Consider the following 11,904-nt stretch of genomic DNA (forward strand, 5'->3'; position numbering starts at 1 on the left):
ACCAATTGTGTCTCCCAGCTGGGAACCAATAGATCTGGCTTCTTCTTTGCTTTTTATAATAATATTCGAAAATGATACTCCATCAAGAACTCATTATCCTCTTCTTTTCTCCCCGTCAACATTGAAAAACCATAGGCATCCATTTTCATAAAGAATAAAGATAATGGTCAAAAACACATTTGAACTATCACTTTCGAATTTCACATCTTAACAATCAGTTGTTCGCTTTTTCTATTTGAAGTATCGCCATCGATGTATTTTTCTACCTGAACTATCACCATTTATGTATTAAAACACACCTAGCTGAGTACATGGTGATAGTCAGTTTCGAGGTATGTTTTAATGTATAGATGGTGATATTTCAGGTAGAAAATACATGGATTGTGATAAGTCAGGTAGAAAAAAGGAACTAACTGATAGTTAGGGTGTGAAACTCACGAAAATGTGATAGTTCAGATTTGGTTTTGATGATTAACTCCAAAGAATATATATGAATACAGAGTAGTATTTAAGTTATACCCATCAACAATATATATATAATTGATGCAATTTCATCTTTTATGAAATAGCAGGTTAAGTATTATTTTTATCAGCAAGTTATTTGTTATTTTTATCAGATTACTAATTAATAATTATCAATGAACTTTATATTTGTGTGAAAATATTATTCTTTACCATTAAAAGTGGCGTGTGCAAAATTTTTCATAAGCGGTGTGACATTTTATATTGAGAATAAATAAATAAAGCACTATAAAGTCATATTACAAAAAGAGGGTACAATATAAATAAAACACATCTCACATATATTGCTATAACTCTTCTCATGAGCATTTATTTTCTGAAATATATTTAAAATAACCTCATTAAAAAAAATTAATGCTTTTTTTTTTTTATGTATATAATGCACCAAACTATCACTAAAGAACTCATCATTCATTTGATTCCGCAATCGTTTTAATCAATTTCGTTGGCAAAAAAAAAAAAAAGGATGAAAGGAAAAGAGGAATTAAAAAAAAATAGCACAACAACTAGAAAACAGCAGCATCGTTTGTGAAAAATATATAATTATCGCCAAAGAATACAAAAATATCTATAGACTGAATGATATAGTGCTTTTTTAACTTCTAAGAGATTGGTGGTTCGAACCTCTCCTATCTAGATGAGGGGCAAATATTTTAAGTTTTAAGATAGCTAAATGAAGCTGTGAGGTATCGAACTCAAGACCTCCAATCCAAACTAGAGGCGCCAGACCAGCCGAGCTACAAAAATATCTATGTCCAGTAGTGTCACTTTATTCAATAAATCCTTATTCCGTTTCTGCTTTGTACACATTTAGTGAAATTTTCAAACGAAGCACTATTACTTGACACCCCTCGGGAAAGGGTAAATCCATCCCTGACCATTAGTATTTTGCATATATAGAACTTAATCTCGTATGAATATATGCGTGTGTGTGTGTGTGAATGAGCACCGTGAGTGTTGGGTTTGAAGTATGTATTGTTTCTTTTCCTTTTCCTTGTCCTTTTCATGACTAGCCCAACTAATCTGAATTTGGGATGAAATTCACAAATAGTCTTTTTTTCAGTTTTCGTGATTGAAAAATAGTCATTTTTATGAAATTTCAAATTTTACGGATTAAATATGGAGTTCTACTTGTGAAATTTGAAACTCATGATAGTAGCTGTTTATCAAAGAGACATGATCTAATTAGAACCCAGTAGCTTTTGTCCGAACCATATATTTGTATTAAATTTTTTGTAAAATATGTACAAATTAATAATTAAGCACTCAGTAACTTTAAAGAATTAGAACCGCGAACCTCACAAGCTTCGAATCCTGGCTCCGCCTTTGCTAACAGTGGACAATGGACACTACTTCTACCTGAATTTACGTCAGACTCATTAAAAGAGAAACCCTCCCACCAAAAATAACTTTGTTTTAGGACTTGAAGGCGAGACATTTATTAAGGCAAAAAATTTCGTTCATGCCATTATATTCCTTGATGAACAATGTACACATGGCTCATTGTGCGTCTCAGAGTCTCTTGTGATAATAATAATAATAATTTTTGCCTAAAGTAGACGATGACAAAGAAAGGGTAAAAAAGAAAAAGAACACTTATTCATCCTTGTGGAATTGAAATATATATACAATATATTTGTTTCCTCCCCAGAAAAAAAAGTAGCGTACTTGCAAATTTAAAAATAAAGAAATGTCACCATTTCCACATATAACTAAGACAAAAAGATAAGATTAGTAAGATTTGCAGGTTGGACACTTACTTGCCAACAACAAAAAGCTCACAAGTCTATAAATATATTAATATATTCCACTGAGTTATGTTTGTGGCTTTAATTCTAGTGCCAAATTTCTGGCAAAATGCCAAACAAATAGCACTAAATTCTAATCAAACAAACAAAATAAAAGAAGTAGAAAAGCTAAAGCGATAACTTTAGATCATATATGTATATAAAAAAACCATACAACAAAATAACAATAAAAGTAAAATGATGAACTTAAGTCCGTGTATTGAGTTTTCAGAAGTGTGTGTCTATATATATATGTGTGTGCTTGGATAATAATTCAGGAGTAAGTAAAAAGATTGCTTGAAAACTCATACACGGACTATATATATATATATAGACTTTCTTCCAATTAGACCAAGAAACGAAGTTAGACTCACTGTATCGGGTAAAGATACAGCTAGTCCGGTTCAAACGGTAGCCGGTAAAGACTCATCAAATCCGTTGATGGCTGTCACTTTGCCTCGTCCCCTAGAATTTCTTCTTCTTCTAGAGTTAAAATTTTTTATTTCTGTCTTATTTTTACAACATGTATTATTCTCTTGACAATCTTTACAACAACTATCTTCTTTCTTTTGCAGGTTTATTCGGTCTGTGGTAGGGATCTTCTTATGGCGGATTCTAGTTTCAGTCTTATGAACTTGTACTGGTGTATGAGTAATATTTTTTAAGAAAATTACTCCATCTCTTGTAATTATACAACTGCCATTATTATATTCGGGAGTAAGTAAAAAGATTGGCTAATTGCCTAATTCAATGAAATAATACCTTAATCATTCCTTATAGTGGTGCGTGGGATAACACAATTTAGTAAACACTATCAACCTGATCAAATCGTAATTTGATTTAGAATTGGATATCATTTGATAAAGCAGACGGATAAAAGTTAACAATTTAATCTATTCTAAAGACTCACAACGATGGGACGATTTGGCACCTCGGTGTTGCTCTTCTCCACCTGGAGACTGGAGTTGTGGTGTGTTCATCATTGTATTACAACTCCACTGGAGTTGTGTTATGAGTACCAAACACCATGTGAAAAACCTAAAAGAATTAAAAGCAAACCATAGACAACAAGAAATAAAAATAAAAATTCTCTCACTTACATATGTGATAATAAAATTCCAAAATCTTTTTCTTCTCCTTTAAACATGGAAGAAATGGCAATATTATGTCAAGATTCATCAAATTGCATATGTGGGATAGATTACCTCTATTTATAGACGTCTAAAGATGTGTATCCTTTATATATATATAATGGCCTTATTGATTATTTTTTTGCTTTTTGTCATTTTCTCAACCATGCTTTGTCAGTTAAAATAAGATACCGAGAAAAAAAAATGGGGGCAATTTGCACGATTTCCTTATTTCGGGGTTGTCTTTAATTTTTTCCCCTCAAATTCTTTGGTCTTTAATTTTTGCCCTTCGCCTAAAACCTCTTAAGTTCCGGATTCAAACCCCAGCTCAGTCAAAAATTTAAAAATCACAAGGCAGAGTTTGCCTTAAGGTTGCAACTCTCCCTTAAGGCAGAGTTTGCCTTCAGGCATAAGTCAAACTATCCCTCATGATTTCTTTTTTAATTTTTGACTAAGCGGGTATTCGAACCCGAAACCTCAAGCTATTTTCGGTCATTTTTTTAAGCGAAGTGCAAATTTAAAGACCAACAATTTGAGGGATAAAAATTAAAGACGGGTGCTTTTGAAGGACAAACAAAGCTAAAAAATGAGATCGGAAAGGGGCCGGGCTCATACCACCTTTCCTTAATGGGCCTACCCTTCAAAAACCATTAAAATAATAAATGGAATTTTTATGCGTTATAGCTACTTCTAATACATAATTAGTGGTAATAACTACCTTTTATTTTAATTACTAATAATAACTAAATACTTTTCTAATTTAACTATTATAGCTACACAGTAACTTTCAATTACCATTTCACAAATACACCTAAAAATTAGCACCCCTAATCCCATATCCCCTTTTAATGGTAACAGTATTAATCACTTAATATACATTACCATTCTCTCTCCTTTTTCATAAATTCTTACCTTTTTAAAAAGGAAAGAATCTGTGAATGCCCAGTGAAATAGTCGTCTTCTTTCTCACCAATCAACAAGTTTTTTAGGGTTTTGAGAAAGCTTTTTAGGGTTTTGAGAAGACGAAAAATATATGTATTTGTGTATGTTCTATGATATAACTATCAATTGTTGTGGTTGGTGGTGTATTTTTTGTAAGTTTTTCCTATATATTAGTGTATTTTGTTCAAATTAATTCCATTAGTTCATCTAGTTTCAAATACACGGGTGACGCAAATACATGATAAGTTTTCTATATATTTATGTATTTTGTTCAAATTAATCCCATCAAATACATGGGTGATGCAAATTGTTACTCACACAAATACATGAGATTAAATATAAAATACATGGGGTTTGATTGGAAACTTCAAATACATTAGTTATGCTATCAAATATATGGGTAAATAAAAAACGAAATCAATATTGAAAACTTCAAATACATTACCACTAAATATATGAGTGATGCAAATTGTTACTCACACAAATACATGATATTTAATATAAAATACATGGAGTTTGATTGAAAACTTCAAATCCATTAGTTATGCTATCAAATACATGGGTAAATAAAAAACGAAATCAATATTGAAAACTTCAAATACATTGGTTGTTGAATGTTTTCAAATTTTGAGTTTTTGATTTTTTACGTTTGAATGTTGAAGATTGGATGAAGAAATCTAAAATCTGATTTTGTGGAAGAGTATGGTAAAAAATACCAATTAATGACTAATTAAATGATCCCACCGTTATGGCCTAAAATCAAGGGATATGTTTTCCTTTTTACTGTGTTTCTATGAATTTACACGCATCAAATACATCCGAAAAAATACCTTAATTTAGGAAAACATAGCTACAAATAGTAATATTTAAAAAAGTGGCTATAAATGATAGGAAAATACCATAAGGTAGTCATTTGAGTAATTTTATCATAATAAATTAAGCTTAAGTTATAGGATTCATCCATCCTTAACTAGAGGTCGGGGTGGAGCCACAATATTTGTTACAGGTATGCCATAACACAATTACTTTTTGTTAAAAATTTATTTAATAGGTAAAATAATTTATTTTGAACTCATTAAGCTAAAGACAATTACTCATAACCTAAAACATTTGGCTCCACCTCTGACCGGAGGTCTCGGTTCAAACACTAGAAATGAAAAAGCACTTCCCCAACCTTTTATAATAGGCCGTACACAGTGCGAATTAAGATTAGTCGGACCTAAAGCAGGTGAAAAGTACTAGGTACGAAACCTAAAAAATGATTAAGAAAACCATAGATCATGATACTCCAAGGTAGGGGTGTACAAAGTAAACCGACAAACCGCACCAAACCGATAAACCGAGTCAAATCGAAAAAAAAAAACCCGACTAGTGGTTTAGTTTGACTTGGTTTGGTGTTGGGAAAAAAAAAATCTGACCATAATTGGTTTGGTTTGGTTTTAACTAAAAAAAGTCAAATCGAACCAAACCAACCCGACATTACATGTATTCAATTTTTAAAATATTTTATACATAAAAATATTTATTTGTAAAGTAATTTATAAATATTTCTTAAATTATTTCGTAATTTTTTATCTATTGTCATATTATTCAAGCTTGAACTTAGAATTTTGAATGTCAATAAGTTTTATATCCTATGGATGTTAGTAACTCAAATAAAGTCCAAACCAAAACCAACTCAACACTAATCCTAACAAAAGAAATTCAATTTACCATTACGAATGACAATAATGTTGGATACCTATTCTTTAGTTTTGCATAATTGATTTAGAGAGTAGAAATACATAACTTAAGTTTTTTTTTCTTTGTCATGTAATTAATACTTATTTTAGCATGATTTAGTACTTTTAGATTATGGTCATGTTCTTTTATGGCTTGTTAATTAGAAATATTTATTTTAACCGATTATATTAGCTTTTGTTGAATATTTTAATACAATGTCATCACTCTTCTCACATTTTGTGTTATTTTCTTAAGAAACACCTGAATTATATAATTGTATCTTACTAGGATTAAAGAAATATTTGAAGTAAAAGTTATATGTTTTGTATCAAGACTATACTGAAAAAAATCCAAAAAACCAGAGAAAACCGAAAAACCCGAGAAAATCGAACAACCCAAGGTTGAAAAATTCGAATTTTATTGGTTTGGTTTGGTGTATAAATTTTAAAACCCGATGCAATTGGTTTGGTTTGGTGTTTAAAAAATCTGAACCAACCCGGTCCATATACACCCCTACTCCAAGGAAATAAAAATAAAAATTCTCACACTTTCATATATCATAATAAGAAATTCCAAAATCTTTTTCTTCTCCTTTAAACATGGAAGAAATGGCAATTTGCCCGTTTGGATTGGCTTATAAGTTGCTTATAAGCTGTTTTCAGCTTTTTTGAGTGTTTGGTTGGCCAGCTTAAAGTCATTTTGTGCTTAAAAAAAGCTCAAAAAAAATAATTGGGCTCGTTTGACTTAACTTATCTAAAGTAGCTTATAAGCTGTTTTATAAGCCAAAAAAATAAGTTGGACTACCTTAACTTTTTTTTTTAGCTTATAAGCTGTTTGCAGCTTATAAGCTGCTTTAAATAAGTCCATCCAAACAGGCTCAATGTTATGTAAGGCTTCATCAAACTGTAGATGTTGGATAGAGAACCACCATTTATAGAGACGTCTAAGATGAGCATCGTGTTATTTTTTATAATCTTAGTTTTATTTTTAATTTGCTTATTTACTTTTATCATTTTCTCAATCATTTTATTAATTAAAATGGGATAGGAAAGGGTCCAGGCTCAATACCATATTTCCTTAACGGAAAAGGGTCAAATATACCCTTGTACTATTGGAAAAGGGTCAAATATACCCCTCGTTATACTTTTGGTCCAAATATACCCCTACTGTTATACTTTGGGCACAAATATACCCCTCTACTGTTAAAGTTGACCAAAGTAAACATGTGGCATTGACATTTGGTGAGGTGGACGCCACGTGGCATGCCACCTCACACCCCCAACCCACATCTTCACTACCACAACTATCTTCACCATCTCCGCTGGCGCTACCACCCATCCCCGCCATACAATGGCAACCAAATAAGCTATACTTTTCGGTTAAATTTTAAAACCAAATAAAATACGGAAAAGGGCCAAAATTACCCTTGAACTTTGAAAAATAGTTCATTCATACCCTTCGTTATACTTTAGGGCCAATTATGCCCTTACAGTTATACTATGGGGTCAATTATACCCTTCTGTCTAACTGTTGCCACGTGGCATCATCCTAGCCCTTCAAAATTATTTTACCCTCAAATAATTTTTTACTCACTAAAATAACTCAATCCGGCCCGAATTTTTTTTTTCCAGCAAAAATAATAAGGAATTATTTTTATATTTTTTTTGGAAAAATTATCCGAATTTTTATATTTAAAAGCATCTAAAATACTTGTTAAAATTATCTTTTTGACTATTCAACACGAAAAAGAACAACTAGTATTTCAATTTTAAAAGAATACAGTAATAGCAACGTTCTTTTGGGAACAACCCGAATATTAGTTGTAATTTGTTGGCTACTCAATTAAGTACGTACTCCATTTTCTCTAGTCAACGATTTACTATTAATATTCACTGTACCAAAAGTTTGTTCTTTTTTCTCAAGAACAATCGAGTTCTTGTTAATAGAAAACTGAATGGATAAAAGAGATGGGTTAACCGCGGCACCGGCGGTTGTTATTGTATGGCAAAGAGAGTTTGTGGTAGTGAAGATGTGGGTTGGGGGTGTGAGGTGGCATGCCACGTGGCGTCCACCTCACCAAATGTCAATGCCACATGTTTACTTTGGTCAACTTTAACAGTGGAGGGGTATATTTGTGCCCAAAGTATAACAGTAGGGGTATATTTGGACCAAAAGTATAACCAGGGGTATATTTGACCCTTTTTCAATAGTACAAGGGTATATTTGACCCTTTTCCGTTTCCTTAATCGTCCTTCCCCCTTCCAAAAGGGGAAAGGTCATTTGCACTTTTGTCCCTATTTTGTGCTGGCCTTTAATTTTTTGGCCACATAACAAATAATTTTTTTGCGGGGCATAAATTTATGTTTTTGCATCATAATATCTCAGAAATTATGTATCGCGCCCTTAAAGAATTTATGCTCTGCTGGACATAAGTTCGATTTTGAAGGGCAAAAATTAAAAGGCAAACCCATTTGAAGGCCAAACCGTGCAATTTCTTCGAGGTCGAATCTTCAAATTTGTAGTTAAAATAATTAAAATGATCTAAATTTGTTCTCAATTAATAATTGGGGCACATACTCCTATTGTTATAAGATTGATCCAAATATACTCGTATTTACTAATGAAGGGAGCTTTTCAAAACATAGGTCTTTACTACAAACAAATGGTCATAAATATTTGTCCTTATACTATATAAAATGGTCCAAATTTAAACTATTAACGAAGGGAAAATTTCAAAGTTCAGGAGAAAAACCATTATTTCACCAATTTTTCTTACATTAAAGTTCACTATCTGAAAATAAATAGTTAACTTCAAGTTTTACTTCTAAGATAATCAAGCAAACCATGTGAGAAAGAAAAGGAAATGATTTACTTTTGATTTTTGGAAAATTCACTTCTCATGCCGTTTGTTGTGACCACAAAGTTGACCAAATTACATATATAAATCTAATGGCCGTTCTTAAAAAAATTGTAATAGAGCAATAATATGGGAAAATAAAGTGGTTACAATTTCTGTCTTAATGCTCTTTCCTTTGAGTTACGCCATATTAATTTTTTGAAAATTTTCTATTTTAAACCTTACAATTATTTGCCACATTCATGTTATAATAGAATTGAGTTTAATTTAGTTGTATTAACTTTATTTCTTGCATTTCGCAGGTGCAATGTTTGATTCTTTTTTCGATCAAATATCAACTTTACCAGGGGTCCCAAGCAAAAACAAGAAGAAAGACAAGAGTTTAAGTTATAAACACAGTTAGTATAATAACATTTTATATTATCAGATGAAAATTTACAGGTAAGCCTCCTTAAAATTTAGAATTTATAATCTTGAAAATAAGACATGTTATCTGTTAGAACATAAATATGACCTGATGGTACAAAAATTCTAATACTAACGATGCACAGTCAAACCTTTAAAACGAGGTTGTTCGTCCGTATATTTTTAAACTGCTATAGCGAGATGTAGTAATATGAAAGTCGATTCCAAAAGAACTTGACTGTTATAGTAAATTGTTGTTATAGAGGATAATTGTTATAGTTAGAGATAACGGTAACGGTAACATGACTTTGAAGTGAAAAATCACACATTCTTAAACAAAATACATAAATGAAATGATTTGTGTTGACTCCGTCAAGCAAATGGGTTAGAAAGGAAAATATAAAGTAATAATGTCATACTGTCATTATCACTTTAATTGTGAATATTTCCCAAAACTACCAAATGTCCCTATTGCTTAAGTGAAAATTTAACGTGAAACAAGAAAACAAGTACACTAATTAGATTCACTTGCGTGGCTAAAATTTTCTGCTTTATCTTATTTGGGAATAAAGTGGCTCAAACTTTTTAGGGCTTGAGAAAGAAACTCATGGCAACTTTTGCAACCATGTATACGATTTAATTAGTTGGTTTTTGATGAGAATTATACCTGCCAAGTTAGTTATTGGGTGCCTTCTTCTTTTTGCATTCTATATCAATTAATAAAGCTACTTGCTTTTGTGACGACCCACAGAATTACACAGAAGGATTGGCGGGCTTCTAAGTTGACGTCTGACAAACTTTTGAAGTCATATTGAAATGAGAGAAGAAAAAGACTAGTTTTATACGGCATATCACAAATTCATATGATATGTAAGTTTTTTGACTCAATGATGTTGTAGCTAGTAATGGACAAATTTGTGAGACCTATTGGGCCAAAACAACAATATACAATACGTGTCGTGAATTTGAATCGTGACAACTTTCTCAACTGGTTAATTTTATTGTTAGCTTTCAATATATCATATAATTAATTTTGAAGACCTTCTAGTATAAATAGTGAAATGAAGAGGATTGAGTGTGTATTTATATTATTTCCTATTCTTACTTTGTGTTTCTCTGTAATTATTAATTAATTGGGTGTATTCTGCTTCTGTTTATTCGGATATATATATCATAGTCAGGTAGATTAGAAAAAAAAAATTCTTATAAAAATAATAATTAGTTATTTATTAGATTCTCATTATAAAATAGATTTAATTCAAAAGCCTCATTAGATCAAGAAAAATAACCAAAACTTAACAAGCCAGAAGCTTCTAAATGAATTGTACCTGGACACCTGAACCAAAAACATATCCAAATTTATCTTATCTTATAATATTGCACTCTTAGTCCAAAAGCATCTTGGATTAAAATAAACAAAATAATTAATTAGTGGTGCATCCTTAGTAAGCACACAACAACAGTAGTTATTTTAACTCTTAATTAGTGCGAATCCTTAGTGTACGCACAACAATATTTATTTTAAATTAACTAGTAATGTAGCCATACAAGTTTAATCATTTCTTGTATGTATTTGTGCCCACAAATTCCAACATTATCCCATAGGCTATACACTTGAACTAGGTGTGGGTTTACTTACTTATTGTTCTAATATCAAATTAAGAATTAATTATTAAAAGTGTAATCACTGTTATCCAAATCCCTTATCACCTCCAAGCCATCTCATTCAAGTGCTCTCTCCACCACCGCACACGTATTTTTTTTAAGGGCGAGTTCATGATTCAAACTGTTGAGGCCTTTTTTGAATAAACATCTTAAGAGACAAATTTAAGTCTTGAGACCCTAATTTAAGGTTGGGTCAGAGCATACCGTACCTTGACAGTTGGGCGTAGGTCCGTATACATGTACATTATAATATCAAATCCAATACCTCCACCTTGTACGGTGGTGAGACAAACCTCTCTTTGGAATGCTGAATCCCAAAGGGAGTTGAGTATAACAACTCATAGAACGCCAACCGTTGAAATTGAAAGGAAATTCATTGTAAAAATAGCCTTAGGCAAATTTCACAACGAAATAGGAAGACAAAAGTTAGGGAATCAAATAAAGGTATATTTATAATTCAACTATCGAGACGTCTTTCATTTAACGGTCGAGGGAACAAAATTGTAAGGTATCAAAAGTTGAGCCATAGCAAACAATATTTTACCGTTAGACCTGAGCCGTTACATAAAGCTGTGGTTTCATACCAAAATCACTTAAAAGCAAAATGGTAAACATTCGATGTACATCATGAATTCTTTATATGTTAGCAGAATACATTGTGCTTAATATTGTATTGTGTGCTATTCTATGAACTTCTTAGTCCTCCAAACAACCACTGATTCTTTAAGATAGGATTATCCGAGCTATTCTTAAAACTTTAATAAACTATAATCTAATATATAGTTATATTTAATAAACTATAATTAATTGGACTCACTTGTCGACATATAGTTGGACAGAAAGAAAAGCAGTTGAAAATCAATTATTTTTTGTG

The sequence above is a fragment of the Lycium ferocissimum genome, chromosome 12, assembly GCF_029784015.1.
Source record: "Lycium ferocissimum isolate CSIRO_LF1 chromosome 12, AGI_CSIRO_Lferr_CH_V1, whole genome shotgun sequence".
Lineage (NCBI taxonomy): Eukaryota > Viridiplantae > Streptophyta > Magnoliopsida > Solanales > Solanaceae > Lycium > Lycium ferocissimum.